Consider the following 24297-nt stretch of genomic DNA (forward strand, 5'->3'; position numbering starts at 1 on the left):
GCGATATATTTGCTTTTATATATTGAGTTTTTATCATTTGCTTAAAAATAATCATTAGTTTTATTAGCATTATCATCAGTTTGTCAGCCTCATAACCTTTCATTGTAATCTAATTAAAGAGATATTGATTATTAGGTATTAAGAAATAAAAGAAACATTCATAATTATGGCATTGTTTCTCTCATTTCAAATTATATCATGATCTTATAGTTAGATATCTACCAAGAGCTATCTATCATAAAAGAGATTTTGTTTTTTTTTTGAACGGCGACTTTTTTGTTTGTTATGTCATCGCACTTTCCAATTTGTGTCTTAACATGGCTTACACTGGCTTCAGAGTGAGGCGTTCTTCAGGAAATCATGCCGCCGGCTACCACCTGACAGCCATTGTGCCACCATAAGAGCAGAACTCTCTGACGTAAGACATGTTGAAACTAAAACCCGGGTGGGTTCACTCGTAATACCTAGCTCAAATCCTTTATTTTCGATATTGTCCAAAAATGTCACAAGTAGGAATCAAACTTAGGTCTTCATTGAAGAATCCAATACCTGCTAGAAAAATTATTATTACTACAAAAAAATAATAATAATAAATAAGAACTTAATTGTCCAAAAATTGTCTATTCATGACAGCTTCATAATTTTTAATTTAGTGGATAACAATATCCGTTTATGATTAAAGATAAATGCAATCCCGCCATAACCAATAGGAGATTGATCTTGTCCCACAAAATTGGGGATATCCAAGATAAGCTAATGTTATTCTAATAGGAAAACCTGAAAAAATATGTCGAGATTGATATTTGGGTTGGTGGAGGCTATCACTCCATGGAAGAAAGGTTTAAATATAAATGGAGATAAAAATGAGAAATATGAGAAAAATTTGTAATTACATAAAGAATTTATTAAAAACAATTTTAAAAAAATTATAACTCAAAATATAAATAAAAAGAAAAATATTTCCCTCGTCATGCCCATTCCGAAAAAAAAAACACTGAAAAGACACAATGCAGAGACAAAAGACACAATGACGAAAATGAACAAAAGCCACAATTATAACTAAAAAAAGACACAATAGATCGCAAAATATAGCACAATGCCGAACAAAATATAACATAATATTGAGTAATATAACACAATATTAAAAAAAAAAGACACAATGTCAAGGAAAAAAGACACAATCAATGACGAAAATAAACACAAAACACAATGGTAAACAAAAAGGCACAATTATCTTTTTCCCACAACATTGTGTTTTTTTTTATTTTTATTTTTTTAAGAACGAGGAAGACGGTGGAAACATTTTTGTGTTTTTACTTTTTTTGTTTTTCTATTAAATTTTGAGTTGTGATTTTTTATTTAATTTTTTAGACGTTTTTTTATGTGCCTATAAATCATTCTCATTATTCTCATTTTTGTCTTCCTTTATAGAATAACTTGACCCCTCACTTCATAAAGGTCTTTAAATTCTAAAATTAGCATATTTGCATATAGGTGATTTTGATTTTATGATTGCTTAACGCCAGTGTATGTGGTTATACACGTATAGATGACATGGGAGCAGGGCTGGCCCATGGTCATTATTAACAAGTCAGGGCTTTAGGCTTTTATTTTTTTCAAAATACGAACCATTTTTTTTTAAATAAAAAAAGCCTTGGGATTTTTTTTAACTTTAGGCCTCTGAAATGGTTGATCTGCTTCAGCAAGGACGAAGGTTATGAGGAGACCAGGGGTATCCCCGGTCATCCTCGTTTTTTCGCTAAGTAGTGTAAATTTTCACGATTCCGTTTGAAAAATTTTATAGATATCGAGTCCGGACACCTCTAAATATTTTTCCACAACTTCGGCCTCTCTTTTGATTAAGCCCAAGCTTTACCACTGCGTTGAATATGACTGAAAACAAATTTTCTTATAAGAAGGGTAAAATTTTAATATGCAATTTACACCTAAAAAGATTGATAGGGCCTGGTGAGAAATGTGGACCTCTATTTGTTGATGCCAATTTGCCGCACATGATGAAAATGATACTTGGGGCCACAACAAGATATATCACATCATCAAAACGTGGACTGGATATAGTGGTGCACAAACCGGTTAATCCAAAACCGGTTATGGTCAACACAGTCAACTACCCGGTTAGCCCAATGACTGATTAGGGTACTAACCGGTTTCAGTGATGAAACCGGACCCTACCATGTATAACCGGTTTCAGATATAACTGAACTGGAAAAAAAAACCGCTTAAAAAAAAACTAATAACTCTTCGGTTTATCATCTATAAACCGGTTTTAGAAATCAATACTATAAACCGGTTCTAACTGCCGGGTTGAATCGGGTACTAACAGATTTTCTTTGGACCGGGTACTAACCGATTAGTGTTTTGGGTATAAACCGGATAACCGGTTTGTTTGTGCACCTCTAACCGGATATGGTCAAACACTGAATCCTTTTAATGATTAATCCACCTTATAACGCAAGCCCAGTCCAACCCAAACCTAAATTTATGCTGTTTCTTATAGGCTGGCTTCAGCGGCCCACCTGCCCACAATGCTTTCTATTCCCATTCGAGCCCATCAAGTGTTATAGGCCCAAGAACCACTTTTACTCGGGCCTAGCAGGTTTTACATGTAACAGCCCAATAGGGTATATTACAGTAGACTTGAGCATAAAACCCGGTTCCGGACCCGACCCGGCGTACCCGATCTAAAACCAGTTTCACCTCTGCCTGATCAAAACCCGGACCCGGAGCCGGTTCCTACCCGACCTGGTTGTTGCTTTGTTAACCAAACCTGAAACCAGTTTAAAAAAAAAAACTATTTGTGCACGTCTATATTACACGTCCACTTTCAACACATTTTAGCCAATTAACTGATTTATTAGCCGATGGCATCCCAAGTATAAATATTCATAGAAACTGATTGTTTACAACATGCTTTATTCATCCCGCATAATACTAGGTTGGAGTTATCCTAACCCAGCTAAGTTTATAATATACAACCTTGAGCCACTTCGAAATCAATATACAATGCATTATGTTCACTAACTTAGTATGTTTAAAAATTGTCATGTTATATGTATAGTTAGATTACGCTTATGAAACTGGTGGTTGAATCATGAAAGTGATTGGCTTCTAGGATGATCAATGAACACAAAAGTGTTTGAAAACGTTGTTTTACAAATTTGGTCAAGTATTAAGATGGTTTAATACTTGGGTTGAGTTATTCTACAAATGAAACAAAAATAAGAAGGATGAAAAGAATTTATAGCCACACAAAAAACCTTTAAAAAATAATTAAATAAAACATCAGAACTCAACATTTAATAAAAAAACAAAAAAAATAGAAGCATAAAAATGTTTCCACCGTCTTCCTCGTGCTTAAAAAAATAAATATATAAATAAAAAACACATTGTTGAGAGAAAAAGATCATTGTGTCTTTTTGTTTATCATTGTGTTTTGTGTTTATTTTTGTTATTGATTGTGTCTTTTTTTTTTCTTGATATTGTGTTATATTACTCAACATTGTGTTATATTTAGTTTGGTATTGTGTTATATTTTACGATCTATTGTGTCTTTTTTAAGTTATAATTGTGTCTTTTGTTCATTTTTCGCCATTGTCTTTTGTATCTGCATTGTGTCTTTGCGTTTTTTTTAATGGGACTGATGAAGGAAACATTTTTTTGTTTTTTATTTATATTTTGAGTTATGATTTTTTTAATTAGTATTTTGGAATTTTTTTTAGGGGTTTTTTGTATGGCCACAAATCCTTCTTACACTTCTCATTTTTGTCACCCTTTGTATTTTAACATTTTCCTTAATACTTTAATATATTTAAATTTCATGATTATACTTGAACAATTATCTTTTGTAAATGGATTAAATATGATATGCAATGAATATAAACTCTGACACTTGATTTTAAGTATTCCGGTCTAAAAACATAATATCGAGTCTGGTTGTCACATTCTATATTTAATAGAAGCAAATTATTTTATCAAAAGTAGTTTATTTTATTTAAATCCATCCATTTTCATTACTTTTGATAATAAAATATAATGTTTGCATCAAGACAAAAATCAAACGGGCAAGCCACAACTTCAAACTTTATTCTGCAAGTGCAAACCATACATTAACAACTTTGCAAACAACTGGTAGTAAAAAAAAGAAAACGCACACACACACTAGGACGTGTGCGCTTATTCGACAAACTTTCAGCAACAATTATTCGATACACATGAGTTAAAACACAATGTCGAAACTTATTTATGTAGGAGTTTTGTGGCGTTGCTGAGGTTCTTTTAACCATTTACTAAGTTGCCAAAGTGGTAGCTTCACAACCACCATGTACACATGCCAATACATCTCTATAGTCCCTTGAGATTGTGAAGTTATCGTAAACCTCTCCATCAACACTCTTCTTGTACTCGAACAAAAGTGAAGAGTGATTAAACGCCGTTAGTTTCACAAATCCATAATCGTGATCTTTATACAAGCTCCAAAACGGATTAATCTTAGTGAAATCCGACAGATGGCTCCCTCCACCACCAACCACAACATGGATCGTCCCGTTCACAGTACCAGAATAATGAGATATTTCCTTGTTCACACATTGATTCTACCATAAAAAGCATAAATATTTTAATATTATTAGAATAAACTTATATTGCATATATTATGTAAATTATATTTGATCTCATTGCCATACTTAAGTCCCTAGAATTATGGCATTTGTATTGTATATATGTTAATTGATTGAATGAGATCGGGGCACAGAAAGTTTGTTATTCTTTCATGGTATCATCCAGACGATTCTCATCTCCTCCTAAACCCTAAATCAGCCGTCAATTTTTTTTTCTTCTTTCCTTTCTTCTTCATCAATACTCTTTCATGGCAGCCCCACACCCTGCCTTAACAGTTAGCAATATCAAAAACTTTATCCCTATTACTCTAGAACTCGAAAACGGCCAATACAACTCATGGGTCGAATTATTTACCATTCACTGTACCGTGTTCCAAGTCTTAGATCACATCATCCCACCTACTACCCAACCATCTAAACCTGCTACCGAAGCCGACAAAGGAAAAGCACCAGAATCTCTTGTCTCATGGGAACGTTTAGATGCTATAGTTAAACAGTGGTTATATAGCACTATTTCCAACGACCTACTTTTGACGGTCATCAAACGAAACGCCACGGCTATGGAAACTTGGGACTCAATCGCCCAATTGTTTCAAGACAATCAAGCACAACGTGCTCTTATCTTGAAGAACCGGTTTCTAAGCACCAAAGTTGAATCCTTCCCGAACGTCTAGGCTTATTGTCAAGAACTCAAGGTCTTATCCGATCAACTTGCAAACCTGAACACACCTGTGTCTGATCCGGACTTGGTATTGCAGCTTATTAATGGGTTAGCACATAGCCCATATGATTCGATCGGAATGATTATTAGTCAAACAAAACCGCTACCCAATTTCTTTGAAGCAAGATCTAGACTGACCATGGAAGAAGGTCGAAGAGCAGGTTCGTCATCCACCACCGCCACCGTTTTTTACACGACCGTACAACAGCCCAACTCACAAACCGGTCGTTTCTCTAGTGACTCTTCTTACGGTACACGTGGGCACTCAGACTCGAATCAACGCGGAAGAGGTCGCGGCGGCTATCGCGGTAGAGGTAGAGGACGCTCTCGAGGTCGGGGCTACAATAATCAAAACCAAAATCAACACACCTACTTTTCTCCAACAAACCATAATACACCATCTCCTGCATGGGATACTAAATCATGGGGTAATCAATCAGGGGGGCCCACAACTACACAAGGTCAACACCCACAATGGCAAACAACTCCCTGGCAGATCCCACCCGCCCCCCATCCCACAGTACCTTTTAGCCGGCCCAACCCATCACCAAGAATTCTTGGCCCAAACCTACAAGCCCACTACACTCAATACAATAATCAAAACCCGTACTCATATCCATCTTCTCAATACCCGAACCAAACTTCCAACCAGTATGTCCCGACCAACCTTGAGCAAGCATTACACACCATGACCTTAAATCCTGATCTTCAATGGAATCTTGACACCGGGGCTACCAATCACATGACCAACATGACAGGTAATCTCTTTTCTTATTTCAATAATCGCATTTCGAACAATATCATTGTTGGCAACGGGTTTTAAATTCCAATTCTCGGTACCAGGTACACCAAACTAAACACAAACCATAAACCCTTACACATCAACAATGTCCTTTATGCACCACAATTAATTACAAACCTTTTATCTGTCTGTCGTCTTACCACTGATAATTTAATATCTATTGAATTGACCCATTTGGTTTTCTTGTGAAGGACTACCTAACGCGGATTCCTATCCTCCGCAGCAATAGTACCGGCGACCTCTATCCACTAGTGCTCTCAACTGACACCAAATTTACAAGTCCGGCCACTTTTGCTGCTCTTTCACAAGACCTCTGGCACAGAAGACTAGGGCATCCTGGCAATTCTTTATTGCAATGTTTAAATAAGAAACAATTTATTTCTGTTGACAGACCTTCTATTAAACGTTTATGTCAATCTTGTGTGTTTGGAAAACATGTTAAATTACCTTTTTATGATTCTTTGTCCACCACATATATGCCATTTGACATTTTACATAGTGACCTATGGACCTCTTCAGTACTTAGTACAGGGGGTCATCGCTACTATGCCATATTTCTAGATGATTTCACTAATTACTTATGGACTTTCCCATTAACAAACAAATCACATGTATTCTCCGTTTTTCTTAACTTTCATAAATACATAAAAACTCAATTCAATATTCCCATTAAATCGTTTCAATGTGAAAATGACACTGAATACAACAATAAATCTTTTCACAATTTTTGTGCTACAAATGGCATGACGTTTCGTTTTTCTTGTCCCCACACTTCCGTTCAAAATGGCAAAGCCGAACGCCAAATTCGTTCTATAAATAATACTATTCGTACTCTTCTCGCTCACGCTTCCGTCCCCACCAATTTTTGGCATCATGCTCTCCAACTTGCAACTTACATTCACAATATTCTTCCAAGTAAAACGAAACAACATCACACACCCACCTCATTACTATATCTCAAACCCCCCACCTATTCTCATATTCGAACCTTCGGGTGTTTGTGTTATCCGCTAATTCCTTCCACTTCTATAAACAAGCTTCAACAACGCTCATCTCCTTGTGTCTTTCTCGGCTACCCCGCAAATCATAGGGGGTACAAATGCTATGACCTCTCTTCTCGTAAACTCATCGTCTCTAGACACGTTGTTTTTGACGAATTCATTTTTCCCTTTTCCACCCTTAATAATCCCTCACCCTCTTATCAATTTCTTCAACCTCAACACTTCATGGACCCCTCCCTCACCTATTATCTGGCATTACACATCATCCATACCTACACCATCCAACATACCAGATTCAACTCCTCACATTCACACTTCTCGATCTACACCACTTACTCACACCACCACCAGACCTACCCCTGAACCTACCCTTCAGCCTAATGAGCAAACCCAAACACTATCAAATAATCCCCCCACCACTACTAATATTAATAGTCCAGCCCAAAACACCCCCTTGCTGACCACGACCCAACCACAAAACCCACTACCCACTTCACCACCCTCCTCACCACTTTCCACTCCTGGTCCCACACCATCTCCCAAAGATACACCACCACCACCTCCACGGACCATGACTACTAGAAGCATGGCAGGCATCTCAAAACCTAAGAACATCTTCAACCTACACACTAATACTACATTTGAACCAATTCCCCGAAACCCGACCGATGCCCTTTCCAACCCTATTTGGAACCGTGCCATGCATGATGAGTTTAATGCGCTTATTGAAAACGAGACATGGAAGCTAGTGCCCCGTCAACCGAATATGAATATAATCAGGTGTATGTGGATCTTCAAACATAAAACTAAATCAGATGGGTCACTTGAGCGTTATAAGGCTCGTCTCGTGTGCGATGGAAGATCACAACAGGTAGGTGTTGATTGTCAGGAAACGTTTAGCCCCGTAGTAAAACCGGCAACCATTCGTGTGGTATTAAGTATCGCATTATATCATGGATGGGACATCACTCAACTAGATGTCAAAAACGCCTTTTTACATGGAAATCTCTCGGAAACGGTGTTTATGCACCAACCCATTGGTTTTCGGCACCCTCACTTACCGCATCATGTGTGTCGACTCAAGAAGTCATTATATGGGTTAAAACAGGCTCCACGGGCATGGTACCAACGATTCACCGACTATGTTTCTACATTAGGTTTCCGCCATAGCTCATGTGACTACTCGCTGTTCATCTACACACATGGTCCGGATACTGCCTACATTCTTCTATATGTTGATGATATTCTTCTCATCACTTCTTCGGTGCACCTAAAAACCCGTATCTTGAAGTGTTTATCTGGTGAGTTTGCTATGAAGGAGCTAGGGCCGTTAAGTTACTTTCTCGGATTGTCCGTCTCTCGGGATTCCAATGGCATTTTTCTATCTCAGTCTACATATGCCTCGGATATTCTGCAACGTGCCAATATGGCACAATGTAATCCGGTACATACTCCAGTTGACACCACCGGTAAACTCAGTTCTAACACCGGCACTTTAGTAGAAGACCCGACTCACTACCGAAGCTTGGCAGGGACATTTCAATATTTAACGTTCACACGCCCCGATATATCTTATGCTGTACAGCAAATCTGCATGCACATGCATGCCCCACGTACAGATCACATGCATGCTCTCCGTCGGATTCTTCGGTACGTCAAAGGAACATTATCCAAGGGTCTCAGCCCAATCTCTTCTTTAATTTCTTACACGGATGCAGATTGGGCCGGATGCCCTGACACACGGCGCTCCACGTCTGGCTATTGTGTATACCTCGGAGATAACTTGATTTCCTGGTCGTCTAAACGACAATCCACCATCTCTCGTTCTAGTGCTGAAGCCGAATATCGCGGCGTAGCTAATGTTGTTGCTGAACTTTGCTGGATCCGGAATCTACTGCTTGAGTTACATCATCATCCGTCTCGCGCATCCATTGTATATTGTGATAACGTCAGCGCAATCTATCTTGCTGGTAACCCGGTTCATCACCAACGCACCAAACAGACCGAGATAGACATCCACTTTGTCAGAGAGAAAGTTCAGCAGGGTCAAATTCGGGTGCTTCATGTCCCGTCTCGTTACCAGTTTGCAGATATTTTTACTAAAGGCTTACCACGGGCTCTACATGATGATTTTCGCTCCAGTCTAAGCATCCGAGATCCTCCTCCTTAAACTGAGGGGGTATATTAGAATAAACTTATATTGCATATATTATGTAAATTATATTTGATCTCATTGCCATACTTAAGTCCCTAGAATTATGGCATTTGTATTGTATATATGTTAATTGATTGAATGAGATCGGGGCACAGAAAGTTTGTTATTCTTTCAAATATTTATCATTATTTAATATACACAAAAAGTAGTCACAAACACACCTGATATATAGGACATGTTCTTTCATAGTTATGGACATGTCCGAAAAATGCAATGTCCACTTTATATTTTTGCCATAGCTTCTGTAAATGGGCTCGTCCCATCGGCTCTTCAAAGGCACCCTCTTTTGCTAACCAATCGTTTGACGAATAGCCAAGAACACGATGAGCAGAAAAGATGAGCCATGGTTGTTTTTTTCTGTCGGCTGACGCCAAACATTTCTCTATCCATGCATATTTTTCTGAACCCTCTCGCCAATCGTGCTCAGAATCAGCTATACAGAAGTGAAAAAATACGCCATACCACACATGCTGCCACGTGTAAAGGTTAATGTCCCTGCGGGAGAAAGCCTTTTAATATGGTTTTTCCAACCCCACTCAACAACTGGAGTGGCTTCATCAATATTGTAGCCGCTGGTCCATGTCACCGTTATCTGCATAATGCATAGCTCAACGCGTATAATAAAAAACAAAAACATATAACTCAAATTATTATATCGTAAGTTAACGACGATTGAAAAATGTACCTCATCCCAAGCCTTTCCATGAGCAAGACGAGGGTATAGAGGGGCCTTCGGGTATGCAAATGATATCGGGTCCGATACAGCCACCAATTTTGGCTGTAAGTCCATAAAAATAATAATAATAATAAGTCACATAATGTTAACTTAACTGTAACATTCAGCTTCTCGTACGGTTTTGTTTTTTATTGTCTTGCCAAAATGTCGCATTTTTGATTTGCCTAAAGTGTTACATTTTAATAAATCACAAAATTTACGTTTTCCAATCCGCCTGTGAATAAGGCGGAGAAGTTTGCGCGTTGGTTAATGAGTCGAAAGCTCAATGTAGCTTTTCCAGTGTCAGCATAATCAGCAGTAGAGTGGTTTGCAAATTTGTACTGTTACAAAACATGGTTCAAGTTATTATTCAATATTAATTATAAACCATAAGTTAAAAATTGCCTTAGAGATTTATGGTATCATACCTTTATTGGGGCTGTGCATATGTATGGAGCTTCCGGCCACTTACCGGTTTCAGCATGGCAATCTGATGTACTGTAAAATTCATTAAGTTGTTAAGAAAAAAAAATTAACAATGAAGCAAGTATTAAAAAATAAATAATAAATAAATAAATAATAAAATAAGATTTGGTACTTGATCATTGCTGGTGAAAAAACTCCAACCCAGTCATCATTAGCCGGTTCGGGGTACTCAAGGTTCACGTTGATCCATTCAGTATCCTCACCCTATAAAAAGACATACTTTTTGTTTATTCTCATAAAAGTCCATTAAAAACATTTGGGGAAAGTGAATACGGCGTTGTTAGGCGTGCAACATTACACGCGAAACCCATCAAAACTAGGTAGTTTTGATAAAATCCACCGTTTATTTTAAATTCTTTCCATGTTTACGATTATTCCATGTCTTTCGTAATAGATATCTTAATTCTAAACAAAGACCGTGCTATGCTTTAAGATTTGACAAAACATCAACGATTTGATCTGAGTTTTTGAAACAGGGATTCTCATCCCACAAATCCAAAGCGTCAAGTTTTTAGAATGGGGAATAATTATTTAAGTATTATATAAACTCATCAACATTAATACAGAATCCAAAAGAAAAAAATAAAATAATTCAAATCACAAGCCACTTGTTTACAATTTTATAGAGTCGTTGAGATTAAAACAGAGCCTAAAATTCATAAAATAAATAAAAATTAATAATAATAATCCAAGAAATGACAATCCACGGTTGTACGAGCAAGATTCAAAATGCTGAAATTTTAAGTTATGTTCTTGGGTGAAATTTGAAATTTTAAGTTATGTTCTTGGGTGAAATTTAGGGATATGTTGCAGCCAAATAATTTCAAATGTTTTCTGAAGAGGTAGGTCCCAGCAGAGCCCAGTTGGACCCGCAAGACTCACCTTGAACAGGGACGTCTGCGCAATGACCAACTACTCCAGCAGGACCCACCATGCTCAAAGAACCTTACGCGCAGTACGCCAGCTGTACCCACAGGGAAAGCCTCCCAATGGTGAAGTACCCCGCCTGTTCCCGCAGCTGCGGATACAAGCCATCAGGGAAGGCTACCCGCACTAACAGCAAGGCTACACGCACAAGGCATTAGCCACTTCAGTAGTCACATGAAGGAATGAGCAAGGCGGGAATACTCCCGCCTAAATGAGCCAGTCCGTATGCTTCTGGAAGGTCTTTCGTACTATACCTACTAAGGTATGGGCGGAACAGACAATTTGACCAGAGCAGCCCATGAACCAATCACAGGGTGACAGCTCACCGACAACAATACGAGGAGGAGCACCCTCTAGTACTGTTTGTCACTATTAGCCGCTGCCTACTCACCAACCCTTACGATGGGACGTGCGCAGCCTACAGTTGGTGGAACAGTGCGTAGCCGGCAGTAAAGGAACAGTATACAGCCGACCTTTACTGTTGGCCGTAGCCTATCCACCAACCAGCATGGCCTGTGCGTAGTCCACTGTTGGTGGAACAGGAATACTATTCAGCCGGCTGTACCTTCTAGGAAACCTACCTTCGGCTATAAATACTCCAACACCTTGGAATGGTAAGGACATCATCTGATATCTCAATCTTATCTAGCAATCTCTTAATATACACTTATATTCAGAGCAATCTAGTCTGATTCTCACGCCGGAGGGTGGTCACAAGGAGGAACCCCCCCTTCTCAGTGACGAGCTTACGGTGTCTGTTTTGCAGGTCTCCAGAAGAACAACCTTCTCTGCTGGACCTCATCCTCGTGGGAAACATTACTTAACCCCCAGATTATCTATAATCTGCCCGTGGGTTCACTTAGTGTTTCTTCATTGGCGCCATCCGTGGGACAGGCCCATTTCCTACAGCAGCAGGAAATGTTCAGTTCCTAGTGGCAGCCATCGACTACTTCACCAAGTGGATAGAAGCAAAACCCTTAGCCCAAACAACCGCAAAACATATCAAAAAATTTATTTGGGAATTTATTATTTGTCGTTTTGGACTTCCACAGAATTTGGTGAGCGATAACGGCACCAACTTTGCTGACAAGAAGCTACAACAGTGGCTGAAAGAACTTCAAATCACCCACACCTTTACCTCAGTGGCACACCCGCAAGGTAATGGTGAGGTGGAAAGAGCAAATAAGAGCATCGTCGAAGGCATCAAGAAAAGACTCTTGGAACACAGATCCGGCTGGGTGGACGAGCTTCCGCACATCCTTTGGGCAAACAGAACGCTGAAGAAGGCCAGTACGGGAGAAACCCCGTTCAGCCTCACTTATGGCACGGAAGCCATGGTCCCGGTCGAAATTGGTTTACCCTCACCAAGGGTCTTGATTCAGCCAGAAGACAATGATGCGGAAAGACGGTTGGATCTTATGCTAACCGAGGAACGCAGAGACTTAGCCGCAGTGCGTGAAGAGAACTACAAGCGACAAATGCAAAAGTACTACAACACGCGGGTAAAACTCTGCAACTTCAATGTAGGAGACTACATACTGCGTAACAACGAGGCTTCGAACCAAGAACGCCCAGGAAAGCTGGCCCCGGTCTGGGAAGGGCCATACATTATCAAAGAAGTCCTGGGAAAGGGCGCATACCGGCTCGAAAGGCTCGATGGCACTCCCATCCCAAGAACATGGAATGGAGCTCAATTACGCAAATGTTATATGTAGATCAATTCCAAACTTGTAAAGAAAAGGCCTAGAGCCACTTCTAATGGAAATGATTCTCCTTTCACAATGTGTTGATAGCCTTACCTTTATACTTATGAACTTCCCACACTGGTGCCGGTATTCACCGCGTAAATGGGGGAAGAAGTAAGTCGTTACGTGTGGAAGGCGGCAAAACCCGCATAAACACGACGCTAAAAATAAGGAAAACCTACACGCAGGTCAGATGTAAGTAAAGTTTAGCCATCCTTGTAAGTGCAAGTGACGGTCTTACCCGCACAATCACGAACAATGAAGCAAAACTTCAACCTATCATCTACCACGTTCAAAGGTTAACTTATCCTAAAAAAGGATGAGGAAAACCTACACGCAGGTCAGATATGGGTAAAGTTTTGCCATCCTACTAAGTGCAAGTGATGGTCCTACCCGCACAATCACGAAAGAGGAAGCAAAACTTCACACCTATTATCTACCACGTTCAAAGGTTAACTTATTCTAAAACACTTGGAAAATTGCTAATTTAAACTAAAGTATGCGAGTCATATAACGTTTATAAAGCAAGGAATCCAATAAAAGAAGCGGTCTTACCCGCACAAAGATTTATATTTCATAAATATTCATTACAAGAATGGCCGGGTAACTACCCGCCTACAAGAAAATAAATCTATACAAGCTAAATCTATCCTAGCAGCGGGAAGGGATCTTCAGGATCAGGCTTCAGGGCCACTTCCACTTGGACCAGCACCGTCAGTAGAGCGTGGCAGTTCAAGGAAAGCCTTAAGGATAGCTAGCCCATCATCAGCAGCAGCAACTTCATTCACCTTCTCCACTACCGGATGCGGGAAGGCGGCGTACTGATTCACTGCTTGGTCGTAAACAGCTTCAGTATCAACATTGTACAAAGGGAAGTTGGAAGGCGGGACGCCTTTCTCAACGAACCCTAGACCAAGCAGGAAGCCGACCCTTTCCCCATCCTCGTGAGAAGCGTTGAGGGCTGCGCTCATAGCATCGTCATACGACGTCTCAGCAAAGACTCGATACACAACCTACAAAAGAAAATATATAAGTGTCAAAACCTTTTCTATTTACAAAGAAAAGCGTAAAGACAAGAAAAGCTTACCTGAGACAACGCTTCTCGAAGAAGCCTTTCCTTGGCAACCAGAGCTTCTTGGAGGGCAGCTTGAGCTTCGTTACGGGCGCGTTCGGCTTCACTCTTGTTGAGGTTGGCAAGCAACACTTCTTTAGCCGCAGCCTCTTCGACGCCCTTTAGCTTCCGCTCAGTATGGTCAAGCACCCCCCTCTGGTCCAAGATCTCCTGGAGCTTTTTGGCGTCTTCCATCGCCAAGGCATCATGAGCCTGCTGGAGAGCCTCTAATTTGGCTTTAAGCTCTTCATTCTCCACGCGTAGAGGCTCAGCAACAGCTTCAGCCTTGGTGGCCCTCTCGATTGCGTTCCTCGCAGTTTCCTTAGCCAGCCGAAGCTGTTCATTAACAGCTTGGGCAGCCTTGGAACGGGCCTCGAGTCGAGCCTGAACTTCAACCTCGAGGGCCTTGAAGGCCTTCTCCTTTTCCGCAGCAGCTGCGGAAAGCCTTTGGTTCTCCTCCCGGACAGCCCGCGCCTGAGCCACTTCTTTAACGCGAGCTGCTTTCAACTTGTCGTTTTCACGACAAAGCAGCTCGACGCGCGGCTGCATCCGGGCCAGGAGAACCCGAAGCTCATTGGTTAGCCTACCTTCCTGGTAGCTAGCCATGGCTTCCCCCAACGCACCACTGGGAGCAGCGTGACGAGCCCATTCCACGCACTCCACAAGGGTACGAAGGGTTGTTCCTCGGCGAATGTTCCATCGTGGAACATACACTTCATTGGAATCCGACACTGCAAAAAACACAAAGCAGTTAGGAAAAGATGATAAAGAAAAAATATATATAAAATAGGCCAAAAGAACCCTACGCACCTGTAGGGTCAATAACAGGCCGATAGCCGCCGAACCCATCACCTGAACCCAACGAAAATCCATCCAAGAGGTCAGGCAGATGGGAAGGTGGCAGAGATTGACGAGAAGCCCCATGCGTACCTGATGGATCGGCCGTCGTTGCCGATGGCGGGGGCATGGTAGCAGCCGCCGCGGTCGCCGCAGCAATAGTAACCGCCGGCTCGGTGAAGGATGCTGTAAAAATAGCACTCACAGCCGGCGGTGACGTCATCTCAGCTGGAACAGTCGGCTCAAAGGAGTGAGCAACTGAACCAGCGGAAGCAGGCGCAGGCGCCTGGGTCGACGCCTCAGGTAGGCTGACCAAGCCTACCGTCATTGGCGGAGAGGTACTCCTCTGCGCTCCACCCTGGAATGCGTCAACATCCACGCCTGCGTAAAGAAGAAAAGTGTTAATGATATTAAGCTATGAAGTAAAAAGACAGGAAGTTTGTACTTACGGGTTTTCTTGAGCCTAAAGGTACGGAGAGGCGGGGACGAACCCGATGGAGCCGGCCTCTTTGCGCCGGTCACCGTCGTCTTCTTTGGTTCTCCGGAGGTGACAGTCGCAACCTCCGGAGCGGTGGTCTTATCACCACCGGGATTCCCCGCCACCTCTTCACTCTCGGTCTCCGAATCAGACCGAGGCGCTGGATCGGCAGTGGAGGCCTTCTCCTTCCCCTTCCCGCCGGCAGCCTTCTTCTTCCGCACCAACGGAGGACCATCTGCGGATTCCTCATCAGAGCATACGATTAAAGGAATTCCAGCAGAGGTTTCAACATTGAGGGGTCGAGGGTCGAATAGCGCCTTACCTGGCCGACGGGCGCTAAGGATCTCATGGCCTAGCGGATAGACCTCCACGAACCGATCCGCCGTTTGTTCTAGGATGGGCAACTCGTTCTCATCTAGAGCGCGAGTACCCATCCGTGCGGGACCGTCAGCCTCCCGCGGGTTCAGGAGCGACTGCAAGTCGTTCCCCTCTGAAATAAACAGGAAAGAAGTTAGAAGAAATTCAAAATCAACAAAAGGAAACAAGGCATACCGTAAGGAACAGAGTTCGAACCGTATTCGAGGACGATCGGAATCTTGCGCGCATCAGCCTCCTTCCACACCCGGCTCATCCCCAGCATCACCATCCCGGACTCCGCAAACCGGTAAACCGGAGATTGGACCCGGGAAATCTACGAAAACCATTCCGCCTCCTCGTAGTTGGAGGCGTGAAGGCTAGGAAGGGCTTGCCCGTTCTTGAATTTCATGGCAAGGGGGATGGCGCGAGCGGAGATGTAGAAGAACTCCCGCTTCCACGCGCGAAGACTGCGCTCGGTTGCGCAAATCTTCAAACCCTTTATCCGGGTTATCAACTTGTACCACCCCTGGATGCACCTCCAAGTGTAGAAGGTCATCAGGCGGTCAACATAGGGCTCGATGCCCAAAATCCGGCACACCCACTCGAAGTGGCGAATCTTGGCGATCGCCATGGGGTGCAACTCGGTCAAATGAACACCGTGCCTCTCAAGGACACGGTAAACAAACTTTGTCAATGGGAACCTAAGATTCCCATAAACAAAGAATGCAGCATAAACCCCGACCTTGCCTCTGGGGGCATCGTACACCGTCTGATGGGGTTCAGGAAACTCAGGCTCGAGAGACTCGAGCATGAACTTCCTGACGACGTACCGATACAGGTCGCCAGGCAGAGCACACTGGCACTCGCCAGCAGTACTCTTATCATCAGCCGTAGATTCGAGATCACGAGACATCTTGTAAAAGAAGAAGAAAACGATTTCGGGAGAATGCTTGCCTGAAAAGGTTAGTATTCGCCGGAAATCGCAAAGAAGATGAAGAGAAGAGTGAAAGTGTGGATTACAAAGAACCCTCTCCCCCTTTATATACTAATCGCAATTAATGCGATGAAATTAATGCGGAAGAGAGAGAAAACGAAGGTGCAATGAAACTATGACACGTGGCAAAAAGCAAGCTGGCAACAGCTGTTGACAGGACGCATACCATTAATTTCGCGGCCACGCGCCCGAAAAATCGCGCCCACGCTCCTGAAAAAGCGTCTGGAATGACCATGTACTGTCACGTCACCATAACTTCCTGCACGTCCTGACACAGTCAGAAGAAACCGTCGCACGACGTTTCAGAGGTTTGGACTGTTCTTATCCTTTCACCAACTCTTCGAATTTCAAAATTCAAAATTCAAAAAGATTCAAAAGTAAGCGGGAAAATACCCCTTACCTTGGCAACCAAGTAACCGTAAGACGGATGCGGGTACAGTGTTAAGGCAAAACCCTTCACATACCTAGCACCCGCAGGGAATTGAAGCCAAGAATAACTTGGCAACCAAGTAACCGTAAGACGGATGCGGGTACAGTGTTAAGGCAAAACCCTTCACATACCTAGCACCCGCAGGGAATTGAAGCCAAGAATAACTTGGCAACCAAGTAACCGTAAGACGGATGCGGGTACAGTGTTAAGGCAAAACCCTTCACATACCTAGCACCCGCAGGGAATTGAAGCCAGGAATACCTTGGAAGTAAAGTAACCGTAAGACGAGTGCGGGTACAGTGTCAAGGCAAAACCCTTCACATACTGAGCACTCTGCAGGGAATTCAAACCAAGAAGGATCTTCTGGGCCATGCTTGCGGAAACGGGAATAACATCCCCGCACGACGGAAACGTCGAGAACTATATTGTTTGAAACTCCAAGATGGAATTGGTGGTTTCAGCATAATTGATCACTATGTTGAAAACTACCAAGACCCCATGGAGAATCCACACAAGTGGGACTCAACGCTCCTGACGGGCGAGGAGGTTACAAACCTACCCGCTTCACACCCAAAGATCAAGCAGAAAAGTCGGGAATTTCTGCGTGACATCAGGAAAACCGCGGGAAGAATCACCACGGAAAACCTAAAAACTAAACCCTTTTCAAAACCCCTTGCTAAGTCCAAAAGTTCACCTCACTTATTAATAATTCATGAGAAGAACATTGGACTGGGGGGACTTGAAGAGGTAGGTCCCAGCAGAGCCCAGTTGGACCCGCAAGACTCACCTTGAACAGGGACGTCTGCGCAATGACCAACTGCTCCAGCAGGACCCACCATGCTCAAAGAACCTTACGCGCAGTACGCCAGCTGTACCCACAGGGAAAGCCTCCCAATGGTGAAGTACCCCGCCTGTTCCCGCAGCTGCGGATACAAGCCATCAGGGAAGGCTACTCGCACTAACAGCAAGGCTACACGCACAAGGCATTAGCCACTTCAGTAGTCACATGAAGGAATGAGCAAGGCGGGAATACTCCCGCCTAAATGAGCCAGTCCGTATGCTTCTGGAAGGTCTTTCGTACTATACCTACTACGGTATGGGCGGAACAGACAATTTGACCAGAGCAGCCCATGAACCAATCACAGGGTGACAGCTCACCGACAACAATACGAGGAGGAGCACCCTCTAGTACTGTTTGTCACTATTAGCCGCTGCCTACTCACCAACCCTTACGATGGGACGTGCGCAGCCTACAGTTGGTGGAACAGTGCGTAGCCGGCAGTAAAGGAACAGTATACAGCCGACCTTTACTGTTGGCCGTAGCCTATCCACCAACCAGCATGGCCTGTGTGTAGTCCACTGTTGGTGGAACAGGAATACTATTCAGCCGGCTGTACCTTCTAGGAAACCTACCTTCGGCTATAAATACTCCAACACCTTGGAATGGTAAGGACATCATCTGATATCTCAATCTTATCTAGCAATCTCTTAATATACACTTATATTCAGAGCAATCTAGTCTGATTCTCACGCCGGAGGGTGGTCACAAGGAGGAACCCCCCCTTCTCAGTGACGAGCTTACGGTGTCTGTTTTGCAGGTTTCCAGAAGAACAACCTTCTCTGCTGGACCTCATCCTCGTGGGAAACATTACTTAACCCCCAGATTATCTATAATCTGCCCGTGGGTTCACTTAGTGTTTCTTCATTTTCCATATCCAAGATTACTAAATTAAGTTTTCTTATATAAATGGAAAGAATTTATAGCAAATGAGGGAGTTTTAGATCAAAACTATGTAGTTTTGATTGGTTTCACGTGCAATGTTACATGTCTAACAGCACGTATTCACTTTCCCGGTAACATTTTACACATTCAATAGTAATTGGCTTGCATGTGTAGAGCAAAGTATAATAACTAACAATATAAATAACAGTTTTCAAACCACGTTTTATATAAACTAGTGTTCGGACCTGCGTGTTGTGGCGGGACCGTTGAATAAAAAAGAACGCATGTAAAAACGTGAACCACACCTTTCAAAATCTGTATCCCATATCGAGTCAATATTAAAAAATAACAGTCTAGTTAAAAGAACCTTTATTGCAATCTGTATATGAAACTGAGAACAAAATAATTAAAGAACCAATTCTTATAGTATTTCATACAATATGAAGAGGTTTTTAATTATCAAGTATTAACCTAAATTAATAATAAATTATTAATAGATGGTCATGAAGAGTGATAAGTATTTGGAAATTAGATCTACTCTACTATACTATTAAATCAATAACTCTTTCCAAAAATAACATCCATTCTTATAATTTTTTGTTAATAAAATAATTCAAAATTCAAATTAAATTGTATAATTCAACTAAATAAACTAATACATGTGTTTCTTAATAATTTCGGGTTTTTCTTCAAAGTTTCATGGTAGTTATTTTTTATTTTGGTTTCATTTCGGTTTTAGTTTTTAGATTTTTTTTTAGTTTCGTTTTAGATGAATTTACTTTACTCATTTTTTGTTTCGGTTTTTACTGCTTTTGTTTTTTGTTTGGTTTCAGATTTATCATTTTTAGTTTTTTAATTTCATTTCGGTTTTTGTTTTAGTTTTAATTGTACTTGGTTTTATTTAGGTTTTCGGTTTTGGTTTGTTTTTGTTTTAGTTTTTTTTTAATTTAGTTTCGTTTCAATTTTTATTTAGTTTATTTGGTGTTTGGTTTATAGTGTCTATTGAAAAATGAAAGAATGTGAAGAGTTCACCAATTAAGTGAAATGTTCACATGAGTTTCAACTTTCAAGTGGGTTGAACTCATTGAGGTTTCATATTTTTTTTGGATCTTCACAACCAGTAATAATGAATTTGCATTTGGTAGAAAGGATTTCAAACGCTAAGAACATCGTATGTGTTATCTTTCATTTTTCTTCTTAATCTTCAAGTGTGTTATTTCAATTTTCATTTAAGAAAATGGGTCAATTTAGAAATGTTTCGATTTGCTTTGGCTCGACCAAAATGGGTCATTTTAAAAGTGTATCAATTTAGCTCTGGTCAACGAGTCAATATAAAAAGGTATTTATTCCATTCGGGTTTCAACGGGTCTTTTTAAAATCGTATCGATTTGGTTCAGGTCATACTGGATCAATTTTAGAAGATATCGATTTGTTCGGGTTAAAATGGGTCATTCTTAAAACTTATCAATTTGATTATGGTCAAAACATGTCATTTTAAAAAGGTTTCGATTCAGTTCCGGTTCTTAAGTGCGCTTTGGACGTGCTTCAGTTTATTATGGTGCAATACTTTTCACATGAAATGTAAAAGCTGTTTTCGCCAGTGTTTTAAAACCGGTTCAAACAGGCCGGTTGAACCGGTTAAACCGGGTTTCGCACAACAAGCCGGTATTTTGAGCCCGGTATTTTTGACCGGTTTGCTAGAACATCGTACCGGCAGTTTTTTTTCTAAAATACCGGTTTTTACCGGTAAACCGGTTTTAAGTTTGAGAAAATTTTTGATATTTGTGGCCCATATTTTTTCAAAATTACTTTTAACCCAACAATTAACATTCAAACGTGTAAACTTTAGGATTATTTATTTAAAATTAAGTGTATTTATATTACTCTTTAATATGGATTAACTTTTGGATTATTTTTGGTTATGGAATCAATTACTTTTAGGTTATTTTTGTAGTTGAAGTTGCATTTATAGGAGATTATAAGGTAAACTATTTAACCGGTTGAACCTCCCGGTATAACCCGGTTCAACCGGTTGTACCATTTTTTAGCTCAATCCGGTACAAGTAAAAAACCGGTTTTTAAAACATTGGTTTTCGTAGTCAGTTAGTCACTATGTTTGTTAGATTGGTGTATAAATGTTTATGTCATCAACTGTGTTCCCGGTCCAAAAAGAAAAAAAGTCTGAATCATTCTTGGATGCTTATTGAAAATCTTTCCTAGATGCTTATTTCTGATTTGCGTGCTTTCCATAATAATGTTAGTGAAGTTTGTTTGTTTTATATTAATATTATTTTTTAAATTTTATGAAGTTTATGCTTTAAAGTTTTAAATTTCCTTAGTAAACATTTTACTATGTAAAGTCATTTTTTGTAAGTTTATGTATTTCAGTATTTTGTTTGCATATGAATATGAATTGCAATTAAAAATCATGTTGTTATCTCAAAAAATATATTAAAAAATAACTTATCATTTGAAATTATATATATGTTTACTTGACGATTTCTATATTTTCACCCGTGTCATACACGGATTAATAACCTAGTATTACATAAACTGATAAAAAAGGAGCTGTAGTAAGAAGGTAAAAAAGAGAATAAAACAAAAAAAGAATTCCAAAATGGAACCCCCGTGTGAAAGGGAAAACATTTAGATCATTGACTCACCCACACTCCCACTGTACACAGCAAGAAAAAAAAATGGGACATGAAGCTACAAAGGTAGTAAAGAAATTCTACAGTAAATTAAATACTAGAAAGCTCTCACAATCAGAATCTGCTTTTTAATACATGTATATATATTAATTAATTGAATTCCTCTGCGTGTTGTGTGGGAATTTGGTCGGTATTGGTATGTTTTTTTACAATACCGGTACTCGCTATAGCAACCGAAACAGAAGACCCAAAAAATAAAGATGTCATATGACCAAAATGAAACCGGCAAGTGTGTTACATCAATCGAAAATCATAAAAACGAATACCTGTGCCGTTTTTGATAATACCGATATTGTTTGGTCGAAATCCGTTTGGTTCATTTCATCATGGTACCGACACTAACAAAGTAACAAATACCGGTACCGATATTGTTCGGTGAAAAACGGTTTTCGATATATTATGATACCAAAAAAGAAAAAAATGAATAATAATTTGTTTTGAATACAACTCTGTAATTAACAAGTTTATTATAAGAAATAACATAAGTTATCAAATAAAAAAACAGTGAGTGAAAATTAAGTGGATAAGCATTATTTTGTTACATGCATGTGTTCAAATATATTAGAGTAGTTGAAATGAGCATTAAAAAAAATCTACGTTAAGTTCCATTCAAAAGTTTTAATTACAACATTTGGTACACGATAGGACGATATGTAACGTTTTTCTTTCTTTTTTTTTTACCTTAGAACCCATAATGTAAGGGCTAGCGCGAATGGAAGCTGAGTTATGGAGAGCGATAACAGCATTATTAATGGCGATTTTGGCGAGTGGTTGTTCACCGATTGGAAGATGATGGTGATGCTCAACGCCATCGCTTAGAAGACGAGAGTAAGATGATCCATGGCTGCTACTGCTAGTTGTATAAACAAAAGTGCATGAGACCAAAAACAAGAAACATGAAAGACTCTTCATGATTGGCACTTCATCAAAAGAGAATGCTTTCTAGTCTTATATATAGATGGTAGTCAGTAAGTCATAATATCTTAATTAATACACTAGATATTACACTAGTACCGGTTTTTTTTCTTTTTTTTGTAACAGGGAATTTCTTTTGACTTTTATCGTGTAGGGGACTTGAAGCTAACACCTTCTAACCCAAGATGTTTATAAAGTTGTTTTTGTTAATGGACCACCAATCGACTGGTAACTTAAGCCCATCTTTTATAACTATAAATATAAGCCTAGTTCATAATAAGCCTTTGTTTAAATTTTAGTTAGCGTAAGCTTGTGGCACGCTCGAATAAAACTAACTAAAAAAACTTGACTTGAAACAACCTGAGCTGAGTTGGCTCATTTTTGTAATCGAGCCAGAATCGACCCAAGCTTGGCTCGGGTCATGGCTGGCCTCGTTGGCTCGGTCTTTGGCTCGTTTAACTTCAAAATCACCCCGGCTCGAATCGTGAACGGCCCTATTTAAAGCATATATATGAGTAATTCATTATTATGGGCCTGGATTAACTTAAGCCCACAACCAGATTTCTGATAATTGGATCATAGCCGATTGAACAAGCTCGAAGTTTATTGTCGTCACAAATATCGTATTTTTGTATGTGTGCGAGGCATCAGTAATCTCATAGACGATCTTTATATATAATATACTAGTTTTTATTCCCTGTATTACGGGGGTTGTTTAAAATTTTCGTTTGTAATATTGTGAATGCATTTTTTAGATTTTAATTTATTTATTGTAAGAAGTTAATAATATACTTGAACATATTTTGATTAATTTATGTTGGATTATGTTCATTTTTTAATGAAATGTCGAATGAATTATCTACTTAATTTTTTTATTTATTCGTTTATGTTCATTTGTTATAATTTGGATATTATTTTGTGAAACTTTTCATTTAAGTTAAACTTAAAAGAAAAAAGAATCGCTAATATAACTAAATCCATATTGAGAAATTAAATTAGGGTTTGATTCTGGGGAATATTATTTTGTATTGATTTTATTTATTGTAAGGAAATTAATAATATAATTAGGGTTTGATGATAAAGGGTTTTACAAATAATGAGATGCTATGACCTGTTTAAAAGCTACCTGGGTTTGATGAGACCCATGACCCGTTTATTTTTTTTTACTATAAAATTGTTTTATAGTTATAAATAACATTTTTTTATAAAAAAATCAAATATTAATTTTTAGTATATCCCCTATTTTATAGGATTTTCATATCAAATATTTGGTGAGATTAGTTTTTTAATATAATGAGATGTCATAACCCGTTTAATGGCTATCTGGGTTTGGTGAGACCCATACCCATGAATTCGGATCAAATGCATGAGAAACCACAATTTACAAATAAAGCAATATGATGACTCGAGAACAAATAGGGATATTTCTTTTATATATATTTAAGATACCTAATTAGTTTTTATTTTTAAAACATCGACTTTCTTGTATTTA

General features: G+C 39.9%; 1 pseudogene across 1 annotated transcript; it reads right to left on the minus strand.

Annotated features, from left to right (window-relative positions):
- Positions 1–4299: 4299 nt before the first annotated feature.
- On the minus strand, positions 4300–22802 carry LOC143552084 (putative inactive purple acid phosphatase 27; annotated as a pseudogene). Its single transcript, XR_013138586.1, has 7 exons — positions 22572–22802; positions 10690–10781; positions 10520–10589; positions 10313–10432; positions 10062–10154; positions 9538–9968; positions 4300–4613 (listed from the first exon to the last, which is right to left on the minus strand). The product of XR_013138586.1 is annotated as a putative inactive purple acid phosphatase 27 (transcript).
- Positions 22803–24297: the final 1495 nt, after the last annotated feature.

The sequence above is a fragment of the Bidens hawaiensis genome, unplaced genomic scaffold (genome assembly GCF_021521415.1).
Source record: "Bidens hawaiensis isolate Kalapana, Puna unplaced genomic scaffold, B.hawaiensis_p1.1 tig00001016_1, whole genome shotgun sequence".
NCBI lineage: Eukaryota > Viridiplantae > Streptophyta > Magnoliopsida > Asterales > Asteraceae > Bidens > Bidens hawaiensis.